General features: G+C 38.6%; 1 protein-coding gene across 5 annotated transcripts in view; it reads right to left on the bottom strand.

Annotated features, from left to right (window-relative positions):
* Pde1a (phosphodiesterase 1A) overlaps nucleotides 1-13,925 on the bottom strand; it is a 405,541-nt gene that overhangs the window by 379,464 nt on the left and 12,152 nt on the right. The window lies entirely within an intron of this gene.

Genomic DNA, 13,925 nt, shown 5'->3' with positions numbered 1-13,925 from the left:
TTTGAGACAAGGTCTCCCTGTAGCTCCAGCTGTCCTGGAACTCACTATGTAGACCAGGCTGGCCTCGATATAGTTCCTTATTTTTAATGGAAGGAAATAGAAAAAGTACTGGGATCTCATCACCCCTCTGTGACAAACCAGCTTCATTACCATGATAGGTACTTTAAATTGGTACATTCCTTGGGAGAGGTTAGAAAGATAAAATCTATATTCCCAAGCCATTTAGCTAAAGTTCTAGGTATGACTTAATACCAATTAAAAATTGTCTCAAAGTATTTGAAAGACAAAGTGGGAGGAGCCATCATCATTCCTACTGTTTGGGGCTGACAGAAAAGGTCATGAGACAGATGTGTAGACTAGATTCCACCTTTACGTATCCAGCACTAGTTTGAAGGTTATCTAGAAGCAAAAACATGATAGTGCTAACAATATCAGCCCATATCCGTTTCCTGACTCTGATCACAGCCATAGTGGTCTGCTTTCAACTTATTAATCCAGTGGTAACCACTGACTTCCTGCAAGAAATTCCTATGATTTCTGTTAACTTTTTTTCTTAGATAGACTCTCAAGTGTCTAGGCTAACCTAAATTTGAGATACAGTAAAAATAATAATAATAACCTTGAATTATTGATCCTTCTAGCTCCACCAAGTGTGGGATTCATGCATGCTAAATAAGCACTCTGCTAACTAAGCTACATCTGTAGTCTCGTCCCTAAGCATCTAACTCCTGTACTGAATCTCTTTATGTTTCAAATATGCATGTTCTGCTTCCTGCATTGACCCCTGTGTAGTATAATTCCTTTAAGGTGATCACTTATTTTTTAAAATATTTTATGATTTTTATTTTATGTGTATGAGTGTATTGCTTGCCTGTATGTGAGTGCACCCGTGTCATGCAATGCCACGGAGGTCAGAAGAGGGCTTCAGATTCCCCTGGAACTGGAGTTAAGGATGGTTCATAGCCACCATGTGGGTGCTGAGAATCGATTCTGGGTCCTCTGCAAGAGCAGTCAGTTCTCTTAACCACTGAGCCATCTCTCCAGCCCCCAAGTGATAACTTATTTAAACAGGATTTAGGATGTAGTCTTACCTCACAGAGCTTTTAAAACAAAGTGAACAAGAAAACTTGAATTAATTTTAAGCTATTGAAAATCTTTCATTCATTTTTTAACCATGGCTAACTGAACACAATGTACTGTTATTGCTATCTTCTAAAATTCCACTAACATAACAGTATGTAATGGCCCCAAATGGAGTCCCCCAAATTGTAATAGCCAAAGGAACTTCATTTTGTGTAAAGCAGCCACTTTGAACTTCAAAAGCTAGAAGAACAGCCAGCTTCAAGGTTAAGCACCTCAACTTAGTTGCTTCCCCTTAGAAGAGTGCTTTCTTTAGAGTAGCTGACCTTGGTCACTTCCCAGACACTACAGCTGTGCTTCTGCCTAGCCAAGAAGCCTAAAAATATAATAGTAATCAGAGAGTGCCTTACTGTGAAGGTCTCTATATATCTGTCAAGAGAAGGACTAACACAAGCTTGTTCTGGCTTCTGTAATTTGCTTATCTGCTAACTTGGACATCCTGACCATACTCAGGACCACCTGGCATTACTCATGTGTGATGAAATTCCTATGGTATTTGTGGTTTTTGCATTTATAAGTTAGTTTCACCCTCTCCTCGGGGCTGTGGGTCCTAAATCTGACTAAGGGACCACGAACAGCTACAGCCCTAATAAATTTGACGAATTAAAATTTGAATTGAGTCTGATGATGTTTTTCCCAGTGGTTTCAAACTCCGTAACAAGTAAAAACATCAAAATGTACATTCATCAGAAAGACAAAATGAATGGGAAAGATGGCAACAAGATGGAAAAGAAATCAATTAGTTTTGGAAGTCTCAAACAAAAATGGAGGATTGGAATCTTAGCAAAATACAAAAGCTAGAAGCAAAAGTCATAACCAAAAGAACCCCAAGAAGCATGCAGGAATTGCAGGCACCCCATGTGGTTGATATCAGGCAACTAGAGTGGAATAAAAGTAGAGCTTGACTTAAAAGTCTGTCTAAAGGGCGATGGCTCTAATTTTCCTTCTCAATATCTAGCAACTATTATTCTCACAGCAATTTGGAAAGCCGGATGTTTATTTCTAATAAAATCAAGCCATAGAGGTGAGAGAGATAAACTACTACTTATAAAATAAGTAAAAACTACATAATGAATGGTATGAACTCTGTTTTTTTTTCCCCTTAGTCTTCCAAATAGATACAACAAGATTTAAAAATGAAACACAGGTGAGATTACTTTCATACAATTAAAGTTTTCTGGGAAAATGACCTCTGGATACTAGCTTTGGATAATCACACAAATACCTGAGGAAGTACAGCTCTACTCTGAGCTCCAACAAACAATACCCATTCACAATGAATGTCAATCAGCTTTTTGAAATTTCTTTTAAATGTGAGGAGACAGAAATCACCAGAGCTTGAAAGAAAGAAAGCTTGAAGATGAAAGATGTGTTGAAACAAAGATATTGAAGGTAATTTCATAACAAGAGAGTATTCCTATAGAAGAAAAAATGTTTATCAACTAAAGCTCATTTCAAAGCTATAAAATTGATATTATAACTGTTAACAAGAGTGGAGTGAGACAAATAAGAAGAGGTAAAAGTTAAAATGTGGCTAAATCTTGAAAAATGATTAGGAAGACTGATAGTTTCTCATTCCAAATAAAAGCAAAAATCGACAAGAAGAGAAAAATAATGTATGAAAATTTGGGGTTTAATCCAGAAAGCACAATGCAAAATTTTAGAAAGAGAATGAAAGGAATAACCAAATTAAATATAAATGAAAGCTTTCCCAAAACTGAAACATATTTCCAGACTGGAAGGATAAACTAATTTCCCACAGTAGAAATTCTGAACAAAGACATGAAGTGAATCCCTGGACCCTGAAGCTTTGGTAGCGACCACAGAGCACTGTGAAGACACAGGCACCTGCACCACAGAGGGCTCTGTGAGAACTGAGTGACATCAGATATCCGGATAGCAGTACCCAGTTAAAAGACAATGGATTAGTGCCTATAAAATTCTGAGAGATCATTATTTTAAAATTATCTTAGAGCTAAGTGAGTTATGTCAACATTTTTTTTAAAAACATATTTTCACATGTGCATACACTGTACTTGTATGTGTTGTGTACTTCTCAGTATGGGTTTGTGCACGTGTATGTAGAGGCCCCAGGTTAACTTTGGATGTCCTTTGATGTTCTCTTCCTTTACTTTGAGACAGTCTTTCACGTTCTGAACTTGAAGCTCATCAGTTTGGCCAGCCAGTTGGCCAATGAGCTTCATGGATCTGCCTGTCTCCATCCTAAGTGCTGGAGTTACAGGACCACTCTACCATCCTGGATTTTCCCATGGGTCTAGGGTTCTGGACTCAGGTCCTTGCACTTGTGTGGCAGGTACTTTACCAATGGTACCAGCTCCCCAGTTGGTGAATGTACTCAGGAATACTGGATAAGCAAATCCAAATAAGAGCAAATTAAGAAAAAATAGGATCTAGCAAAGTATAGGAAAATAGTAAACCTAGCTCCCAAGATTGCTGAAGAGATGTCCCAAAATGAAAGCAGGCCTCCATCCCAGCTTTGTCTAGGGTCTTAAAGGTCTTAAACAGAGCTGGGAAGCAAGGGCTAAGAAAAAAACTGAAAGCAAAAAGCACATTTTCAGAGAATGAGACAGAAAAAAAAAAACATATGATGTGGATGAAAGTGTGGGAAATGTATTGCGTGTGTTTATAATTCTTTTGGTGAACTTGGAAAGAATTAGTGATAGGTTATGAAGTACTTGAATCCGAAAAAAGTAACAATTAAAATGAGATGTTTATTAATTCCAAGAAAAGCAAGTAATTGCACTCTATAAGAACCATACTCATTTTCATGACTTGGCTCAGAAGGGAAACTAATTCAGTCGTAATATTATAAACACCCAATATTGATCCACTAAAATGGTAATAGAACTGTATTGAGAGGATGAAGGAAAGTTTGAGTCAAGAGGGAGTGTCAAAGTTTGGTCCAAAGCCTCAATTTTAATCCACCATTATGTGAGATCATCAAATAATCCTTAAGATAGTTCAGAGGCAACATATGTGTAATTATTATTTCCAAATAAGAATGTAATGCAAAAGAAAAATTAAACAATGAAAGCTGCAGTCAGAGGAAGCAGACCTGGGTACCGCCAAAAGATAGGGAATAAAACTTTCTATTGTCTCTTCTATTGCAATACAGTGACGGTTACATTTAAATGCTAACGACACAACCTAGAATCACCCGGCAAAAGGGTCTCAATAAGGTATTGTCTATATTGGTTTGGTCTGAGGGTATGGCTGTGGGGGACTGTCTTAAGCTAATTGATTTGGGAAGACACAGCCCACTGTGGACAGCACCATTCCCTAGGCAGGGGCTCCTGAACTCTAAAAATGGAGAGAGCAAGTTGAGTACAAGCAAGCGAGCAAGTGAGCAGGCATGTATTGATTTCTCTCTGTTTGTGCTTGAGGACATGATTGACTATCTGCAGCAGCCTCCTGTCACCATGACTTTCCCACAGTGATGACTGTACTGGAACTGTGAGCTAAAAATGAATGTTTTCTCCCCTGAGTTGCTTTTGTAAATATATTTTTATCATAGCAATAGAAAAGTGGGATTTAAGTTTTGAGAGAAAATGTGCTATGCATAAAGGATTGGTATCAAGGAATCAACTTTATATTTTTTAAGTCCTGATCAAAGTATATGACTGGCAGTTTGGGACATTCAATTATAAGTGAGTAGTGTTTCTGTGGAGACTTCCTACAACGGACCCTGGAATACAACATTTTGGATACCTTGAGTGGCTTGGCCTGCTATGACTCTGGGAAGACAGACCCACCCATCCTCAGCCCTAGAGAGCATTTATATATTAGAAAGACACCAGGACTCCCATGTTAGTTGCAGCCAAGATGTGCATCCAAGCTCAGTGTCCAGACTGAAAGATGAATGAAGAACACATGGTATGCACACATGATGGAATGGTGCTGAGCCAGAAAAGAGGGAAATCCTGGCACTTGGAGTAACACAGATGAAACTGGAAGACATTATCAGGTGAAATATGCCAGGCACAGAAAAGCATATAACTAGGAACTAAAACAGGTGATTTCATAGATGTAGAGGGCTCAGTAGTGGCCATAAAAGCCTTAGAAGGGCAGTGGTGAGTGAGGATGGAGGGAGGTTTGAAGAAGGGCACTGAAATTCAGTTTCATAAGAAGACAATTTATTATATGCTCTGTGGAGAATCAGCAGAGAGAATTTCAAAGATTTCCTACACAAAGAAGTGATAATTGTTTAAGAAGGAAATGTGAATGACACTGATTTGACTATTAACTATCTATGTATATATTAAATTATCACATTGAATAAAATAAATATATACAATTACAATGTGTCAATTAAAGGGGAAATGATCAGATCAAGACTAGTCTCAGTCCCTATGTAAGCCTTATAAGCTATTATAATTTAAAACAAAGATATATTTTCCTACAAGTTTTTTAAGGAATTATTTAGGGGTAAAAAACTTGATGCCAGACTTCAAATAGGAGCAATCCTACAGTGTCCAATCAGAAACTCAGCAAATCAGGCTGGGGCTGTAGCTCAGCAGTAGAATGCTTCCTAGCATGTGTGAGGCCCTGGGTTCCATCTCCAGCATTGGGGATGGGGAAGATTGTTTCTCAGCAAAAATTTAAGAAGGTAAAAAATTTTAGGTATTGATACAACTTTGGTAACACCAAATGAGCTTATTGTATAAAAGCAGAACGGTCTATTTCTTTTAAAAAAATGTGTGTATGGTATATGCATGTATGTGTATATGCACACATGTGTGAAGGACAGTAGAGCTTGTCTGGTGTCCAAATCTATCATGTTCTATCTATTCCCTTGAGATAAGGTTTCTCCTTAAAACTGGAGCTCACTAATTTTCGGCTTTCCGGGTGGTGGCAGCAAGTCCGAGGAATCTACCTGCCTCTATGCATCCTCCACTATTGAGGCTACAGATAGACCCAGCTGAACCCAGGTCTGCATGCTTGCTGATAGGTAAAAAGTTGGCGGAGAACAAGCGAATGGAGGAGGAGGCACCAGGATACAGATAAAACTCCATCAAAATAGGGTTTATTAGCAAAGGAACACATGGGACAGATTCCCTTCTGGGCAGGGATAATGTCTGCCCAGGTCTTGAGCTAGGGACTTTTTGAAAAGGGAGGCTTCTGCTTCCTGCAGAAGGTGGGAAGATGTATTTTTTCTTTAAGTTGGGGGGGCAGGGAGTGGGAGAGCAGGACTGTTAAAACCTGTCCTCTTTAGAGATCAAAGGGGAAGCCTGCTGTGTTGGCCAAACAATGCAGAAAAGTCTGCCTTTTTGACTTCAAAGACCAAGGTGCTTATCAGCTAGGTTCCCTTTTCTCAGGAGCATGAGAAGTCCTTGGGATCCTGTTGGTGAGGGGCAGGGCTATCTGAACCTTAACACTTGCAAGTGTTTTTACCCACACAGTAATCTCTAGCCTCAAGATTGATTTCTTAAAATCCAAAAGCAGATATAAAATCCATCCACAAGTCACCTCTCCTCTAACTCTTAGTATCCTGACCCACAAAAATCTATATATGATGGCCATCATAATGATAAAAGTCTTTTTAGAAATCGATAACTTTTATTTTCCTTCTTAACTTTACAACACAATAAGGTAACTATTGAATGGAAATTGCACTTACACCAAAGTACAGAATTATATATCAATATTTGTGTGTTTGCACACACGTGTGTGTAAACGTGTGTGTATGTCTGACTACTTTGTTATACAACTTCAACCAACGTAAGTTTCACTCTTGGTAATAAAATCTTCAGAGAAAAAGGCAATTAATTGCTTACTTAGCATGTGCAGACTTATAAAACAATATGGCTCTCACAAGGGAACTTAAAGGCTGATGTAGGTCAGCCTAAACCACTGTGCCCTTCGAGCAGGAACAGCAGCTCCTCCTTATACAAGGCAACAATCTCCACGTGCTGAGTTTAAACACACAGACTCTTCCCTACAAATGTGCATGTTGCCACCGACCTTGCAACTAAGTTTCCCATCCTCATTCCTCAGCACCATACACAGTCAAGCTATATCACTGAGGAAAGGTAAAGGAAAGCGATGTTTCTACAACACCGGGAGAAGTTCAGCCACCAAAGGGAATTTAATTTCCTTGACCAAATACAGTCTCATTAATTCCCGGAGCCAATTTTTATTGCTGTATAGGCATTATTTAAAAGGCTGTTGTCAAGGAAAAGCATCCTAAAATTAGATCTGCCAGCTTTGTTTCCTTTGCAGGAATGGCCACGTTTCTAACAGCCTCTTCTGTTGGGAAGAGAAGACATAGTAACGAAATGCAGAGGAACTCACAGAGGTCTTCTTCAGGGGAAAATTGAAATCGCCCATACATATTCATTTCAGGGATTGTACTTCTTGTGTAAGTTGTCTATGCATAGTATGTGCTTATTATATAATAACGGCCTTTGAGAAGAATAAGAGCTGCGATTCTAGTGAGCTTTTCCAGTGCTCATCCCCCTTCCCGCACCTCCAGCTCTCAACCTCACCCACTTCTTAAATGGCTCATCTTTCTCCCCGTATTCTCATTTCTCTTCTTCCAGATTTGGGTCTCAGGATCAGTCAAGGTTTAACACCTTTAAAAATGCCCTCAAATCCACTTTCCTCTCAATTTGTCCCCCACACAGGATTTCTGGCAAAACATGAGCTCTGTACAGCCAGTTCTGCACCTGCTGTGATCCTGTGTGGAAGCTGCTAAGCTGGACACAGGAAAGGCACACAGTGAACACGCTTTAGATGGCACGACTCCTTAACATCTTTTCCAGCCCTGTCCCTCCATCAGTGACCATTCCCAGTTTTTCAGACGCTGCTTCCCCTCTCCCCTGCTCACCTCTGCAAACAGCCCTCACCTCATTTTACTAAGAATATAAAGGTAGCAAAAGGGGACTCTCACCAAGTTTTCACACACCTCTGTGAACGCTGCCTTCTTCTTCCTTTATGTTTCCCTTTCTTTTTCTCTTTCTTTCTCTCTTCCTTTCTTTCTGATTCTTTTTCTTTCTGTTGATTTTTTTTTTTTTTTTTCACTTCCTACAGTCTCCTTCTGATCTGGGCCTAGAGAGTTGGCGCCTTGGTTAAGAGCACTGGCTGCTTTTGCAGAGGACCTGGGTTTGATTCCCAGCACCCACATGGCAGCTAACAACTGTCTGTGACTCCAGGGAATCCGATGCCCACTTCTGACTTCTGCAGGTACTACGAGACACAGGTACGCTTGCATGCATGCAGGCAATACACTCCTACACATAAAATAAAAATATTAAAAATATACATTTTTAAAGACTCCTTCTGATCGGTGTTCCAGAAGGAAATATTTCATTAACATTTTTCATACTTAACAAACTTCCTTCCTTCCATTGCCCCCCAGTTGCCACGCCATCTTTAAGACTGCATTTACAGAGGTGCTTTTAGGGTTAGCTCTACATTCAGCTCACTTCTTCACCTCCGGCTCTCTCTTCTGCCTGCTCCTAGAATGATTTTTGTCCTATTTCACTGAGAGAAGTTTGCCAAGATTGCTAAATATCTTCCTTGTGCAAAAGCAAATAGTCAATACTCAGTTCATCATGCCTTAGGACCTCACAGTGACACTTGACACTTGACGTTCTCCCTTCTGGAGAGTATCTACCTATGGCTTTCAGCAGAGTATGGCATCCTAGTCACTCCTTATCCTCTATGGTCTTCTCCCCAGTCCTTCATTTTCTCCCCATTTTACCCATCTGGAGATCTCATCTGGGGGATATGACTCTTTCTTTTTAAATATTTTATTCATTATTTTTATTTTATGTGTATAAGTGTACTGCATGCATGACTGTAAGTGCACCTGTGTCATACAATACCAGCGGAAGTCAGAAAAGGACGTAAGGTCCCCTAGAACTGGAGTTACAGTTGTTATCTGATTGTTAGCTGCCATGTGGGTGCTGGGAATCAAATCGAGGTTCCCTGCAAGAGCAGCCAGTGCTCTTAACTGCTGAGCCATCTCTCCAGCCCCTGTGATTTTTATGCAGTCCTATGTGTCAATTGTTCCAACTGTTACATATTCAGCTCCGACAAGCTGTCTATATTTATGAAGGTCACACAAGCGTCTAATGGGCATTCCAAAATTTATGGCTCATTTGGTAGCAACACCTAGCCTGAACTAGCAAGAAGACATGCACTGCTTTTATTTATATGAATATTTCCAGGTATTTTTCAGATTTATTTAGGGGATGCTACCCCAGACTCCACTAGGAATAAGTACTTGATAATTTGAAATAGTTACTACTTTACCTTTTTTTTGTAATATAAAGATATATTGTGTGTGTGTGTGTGTGTGTGTGTGTGTGTGTGCGTGTGTGTAGGACTCCAGTCCTTTAAAAGAGCAGCAAGTGCTATTAGGCTCTGAGTCATTTCTCCAGCCCCATTTTACCTTTCTAACATCTGCAAAGTTACTTCATCTCACTCTTGACGCCTCTACATTTATTTCATCACTGAGTCCTGTCAACTCTAATTTCAAATACGTTCTAAAGGTGTGTATGGTAGTTAGCCATTATCAACAGTTGTATTTTCTATGATTCCAGTTAGTGAGGTCAATCATATTCTAAAAATATTATATGAAAACTCCAGAAATAATTCCTCAGTCTCACATTGTGCACCATGCTAACAGCAAGATGAAATCTCTAGCCATTCCATACTACCCTGTCAGGGATATGAACTATTCCTTTATCCGACAACAGTGTATATGCTACCTATTAGTCACTCTGTGGCCATTTCACATGGCTCAGATGGAGTTCTTATGCTCACAAAGCCCTTATTTTACTTAAGAATGGTCCTAAAACACAGAAATGGGAACTCTGTCAATTTCATTACAGTATCTTGTTATAATTGGTCTGATTTAAGTATTGTTATTGTTGATCTCTTACTGTACCTAATTTACAAATTAAGCTTTATCATAAGTATATATGTGTAGGAAAAGGTCTGTCTGTGAAACTCAGTACTATGCCCACACTTTGGGGTGAACATTATAGGGCTGTTACCACTGACCCTGTAGCTGCCAGTGTCATCAGTTACTGAACCTTCACCTGGACAGTTGCTAAGGCCTCCAACACATTTTCCTGCTTCCAGATTTGACTTTCTATGACTCCCCACTCCTCAGTGTTATTTTCCACAAGACAGCCATCATATTCTCCAAACACAGTAAGATTCCCCCATCCCAGGTGCTCCAAAAGCCCTCCCATCATGCAGGATATAAAATCCTAATTTATTTTGGCAGAGTTGGATTTTAGACAATCTGACTTCTGCCTTTCTCCACACAGCTGACTCTTCTACCTTCCCTCACCTGCATTCTGGCACCATTAACTTTTGGTTTTCCCTCAAATATGCCAAATGCATTCTTGCCTAAGGCACTCTGTCTTGCTTCCTTATGCACAGGGTATCCACATGTGAGGCCTTGGTGCAATGCTCCTCATTTAGTTAAGCTCCAAGTTCACAAGTTGCTGTCACATGAAACTCTTCCTAACTACTCACTTCAAAGATAGCTACTTTAAAATTCCCAGAAGCTCTATTGACAGATCTTGTTTTTATTGCAATTATACTACATATTTTTTTGCTTCACTATAACTCATATTCACCATCAAAATGCAAACCATAAAAGTGGGAATCATTTCTGAACTATGTACCATCCTATCCCTGGTGTCTAGGATGATGATGGAAATGTCCATGTGATAAATGAATGAAGTTCATGAACAAGTAAGTTAACTTGTCTTAAAGTAGCTGTCTTAGGCTAGTAAAATAATATCAGTCTTACTTTCCAAAACGCCTCAGTAGTTCTACAAATGCCAGAATAGTTTGGATGAAGGTAAGCTGTAACCACTTTTTTGTTAATGGTTCTCATTCCTAAATTAGTGCTAATCAGTTGTTAAGATTATCACAGCATGACTCACACCGTGTAAATTAGCATTTACTTATAGAGCCAAGATATATACACTTAGCAAAACAATCTGAATTTATCAAGAATTTTTTCAAGTCTCTAATTTTAGGATGAATTGAAATATTTCTCTTCCTAGGAACTTTACAATGACCAGCCACACATTTCTACTCCAGTGCACTCTAAAGTGAGTTCATACTATTTCTTGTTTTCCAGCTACTATCAGTAAGTCAACCAACCTTTCTCATTATGAAGAACATATTACACTGCTAATGAATAATTATAAATCAAAGAAACATAAAAATGGAGATAAATAGTAAAAGATTTTAGCACTCTATTTCATCCTTTTTATCAATTTATGATGAAATTTTTAAAAATTACTTCATGTAAAATAGAAGGAAGATTTATATGACAAAAATAACTGAAGAAGAATGCTGGAATAGTTTAATCTTTTAAACCAGAGATTGTTATTTTGATTATGAGTTTCATTTTGGAAAATTTTCAATCACTAAGCATATATAATTTCCTTAATTCATGACACAATTTTGGCTGGATGTATTATTTAGAAGGAAACATCTTTTGATACACACTGGGCAAATAATTTTTCTTAACTGAAATATGATTCATATGACCAGATGAAGCTAGGGAGCAGAAATAGTGTCTGTCCGTGTGAAAATGTTGGCCTTAGTTTGAGCCTTGTCACACACTTTGCATTTGGATTCCTGATAAAATAAAATTCAAAGACTATTAAAATTGCTTTGCCACCCTGGGAAATTTCAAGAAGACATTGCTTCATACTTATTAATTTCTCTGAGGAGAAATCTATAAGGAAAGGAAAAGGATGTCCCTTCAACTCACTAGTAGACAAGAAACTGTGTTCTGGAAACCACCACTGAGGGGTTCATCTTGACTGCCTCCAGGTTTGGCCAGGTTATCTCCTGCCTGACTCATGACAGCTTGGAAACTTCATCAGGCAATTAATTCCAACAGGATGCATGGAAGTCTGTGCTCAACGAGAATTCCTCAGGCTGCAGGGCCATAATATTCACTAATTATGGGAGATAGTCTCAAGATAAACATAAAAGAAAATTTTAGTGTTCCTGGATATGAGTGCTAGAGAATGTAGGAATCTTGCAGTAAGAATTAGTAGGTCATCTTTGAATCTTCTTTTCATTCTACCTACAGTACAGTTTTCAAGGGTTAACTTTCACTGTCATCTTGTATCTGGCAAAAAAAAAAAAAAAAAAAAAAAAAAGGATGGGGAGAAAGCAAACACATTGCTTTCCAGATAGGTACACCACAAATGTAATTCACAGTAACAGCTACCATTTGCAGATGTTTATTTTGTGCTGCACACGGCATGCGAGCACTTTGCACTATTTTTCTTTACAACTGTCCTTCTATTGGGCACTAAATTCCACTTAGCATGAGTTCATCTTTGGTTTTGTTGTTATTTTGTCTTCAAAATAATAGCAACAGTACAATAATCTCTAACTGGGATGATTTTCAAATGTCCCTTCTCTTCATTTATCCAGAAGCAATTTAAGGATACCAGACAAAACTAGCCTGCCATTCCAGCCTGAACTCATGGGCCTGCTGAAGAACTGTAACTACTTGACTGTGTCATTCAGTTGTAAAGCAGTGACATTTTGCCTGATCGTTGTTCTTTGTTAAACTAAACCATTTTTGAATTCTTACTTGATACTTTCTATTGTGCCAGGCACTCAGGATATAATAGTGGACAGAAGGGTTCTACCTCTTCCTTCTTTCCCACTTCCCTCCAAGAGCAGATAAAAAGATTATTTAGAAAGCAGAAGAATTAATTAAATGAACAATAACATTTAAATGAGCAATAATAATAGAATACGAAGGGCGTTTAGAGTTCCTGGAAAGGTCACCTGAATGGTTTTTGATAATTAGGAGTATTGCTCTGAAATTAATAGTATTAGATGCTCAGGAAATGGAGGTCACCAAATTGACAACAAATGACCCCTTCTAATAGACTAAAATGGAGCTGAGCCTGACTACGTGCCCAAGTGACAGACCCCCAAATCAACTCTCAGATGCTAAGCTGTTCCTGTCCTGCATCTGTGAATTTCACAACTTGTTCTCCCCACTTACTTTTTCATTTCCTCCCTTTCCCTTTTTCTTATCTTTCTTCTTTGAACCAATCAAAATTAGTAAATGTTTGAGCTTATGAATACAAAAATTGAGGTCAGTATTTTCAACCTCTCCTACATCAGGAAAGATAATCTTATAATGGAGTGTTTTGATATTTAGAAGAACTGTGTAGGTTAGGAGGAATGAGATATAACACCAACTTGTTCTTTTACTCTGTGGTTGCAAAGAAGAGGTCTAGAAGGCCAGAGCAGGGACTGGGCCTTCCCAGGCCCAATATGACCTGTTGTCAGGGCAACCAGATGTGTGGAGAGCCTTGGCCTTGCTTATCCCCGTTGCTAGGGCAACAAGATACGAACTATCTTTTTTTACACAACTGTGTACTTTCCCTGCTTACTCTACACTTCTTTTCTATCTTATGGGAAATTATATTTGTTCACTGAAAGCTAATAGTGATACAATTTCAATACACAGGCCACTGAAGGAGCAGGTTCTGAGAGAAGTATTGTAAGTGAATATACATTGTTTATATTACTGCTGATAAAAATAATGTAGAGGATAATTTTATTGGACTGATGTTCTCAAAAGGAGGTGTCAATTTCTTATTTTTCTAATCTCTTAAATGTTTACTAATGGTTTAAAAAGTAAATTATAGATGATGAGCAAGAATCACACACACAGTAATAGGCAGAAGAAACTGTTGAAACCAGAGAAATAGAGGCAAAAAAATTCTTAGAGGCTAAGAAGAAATGTT

Source organism: Nannospalax galili, unplaced genomic scaffold (assembly GCF_000622305.1).
Source record: "Nannospalax galili isolate Female #2095 unplaced genomic scaffold, S.galili_v1.0 scaffold892, whole genome shotgun sequence".
NCBI lineage: Eukaryota > Metazoa > Chordata > Mammalia > Rodentia > Spalacidae > Nannospalax > Nannospalax galili.
Note: the sequence above shows the minus strand (reverse complement) of the source record. Positions and strands in the feature narration are given on the sequence as shown.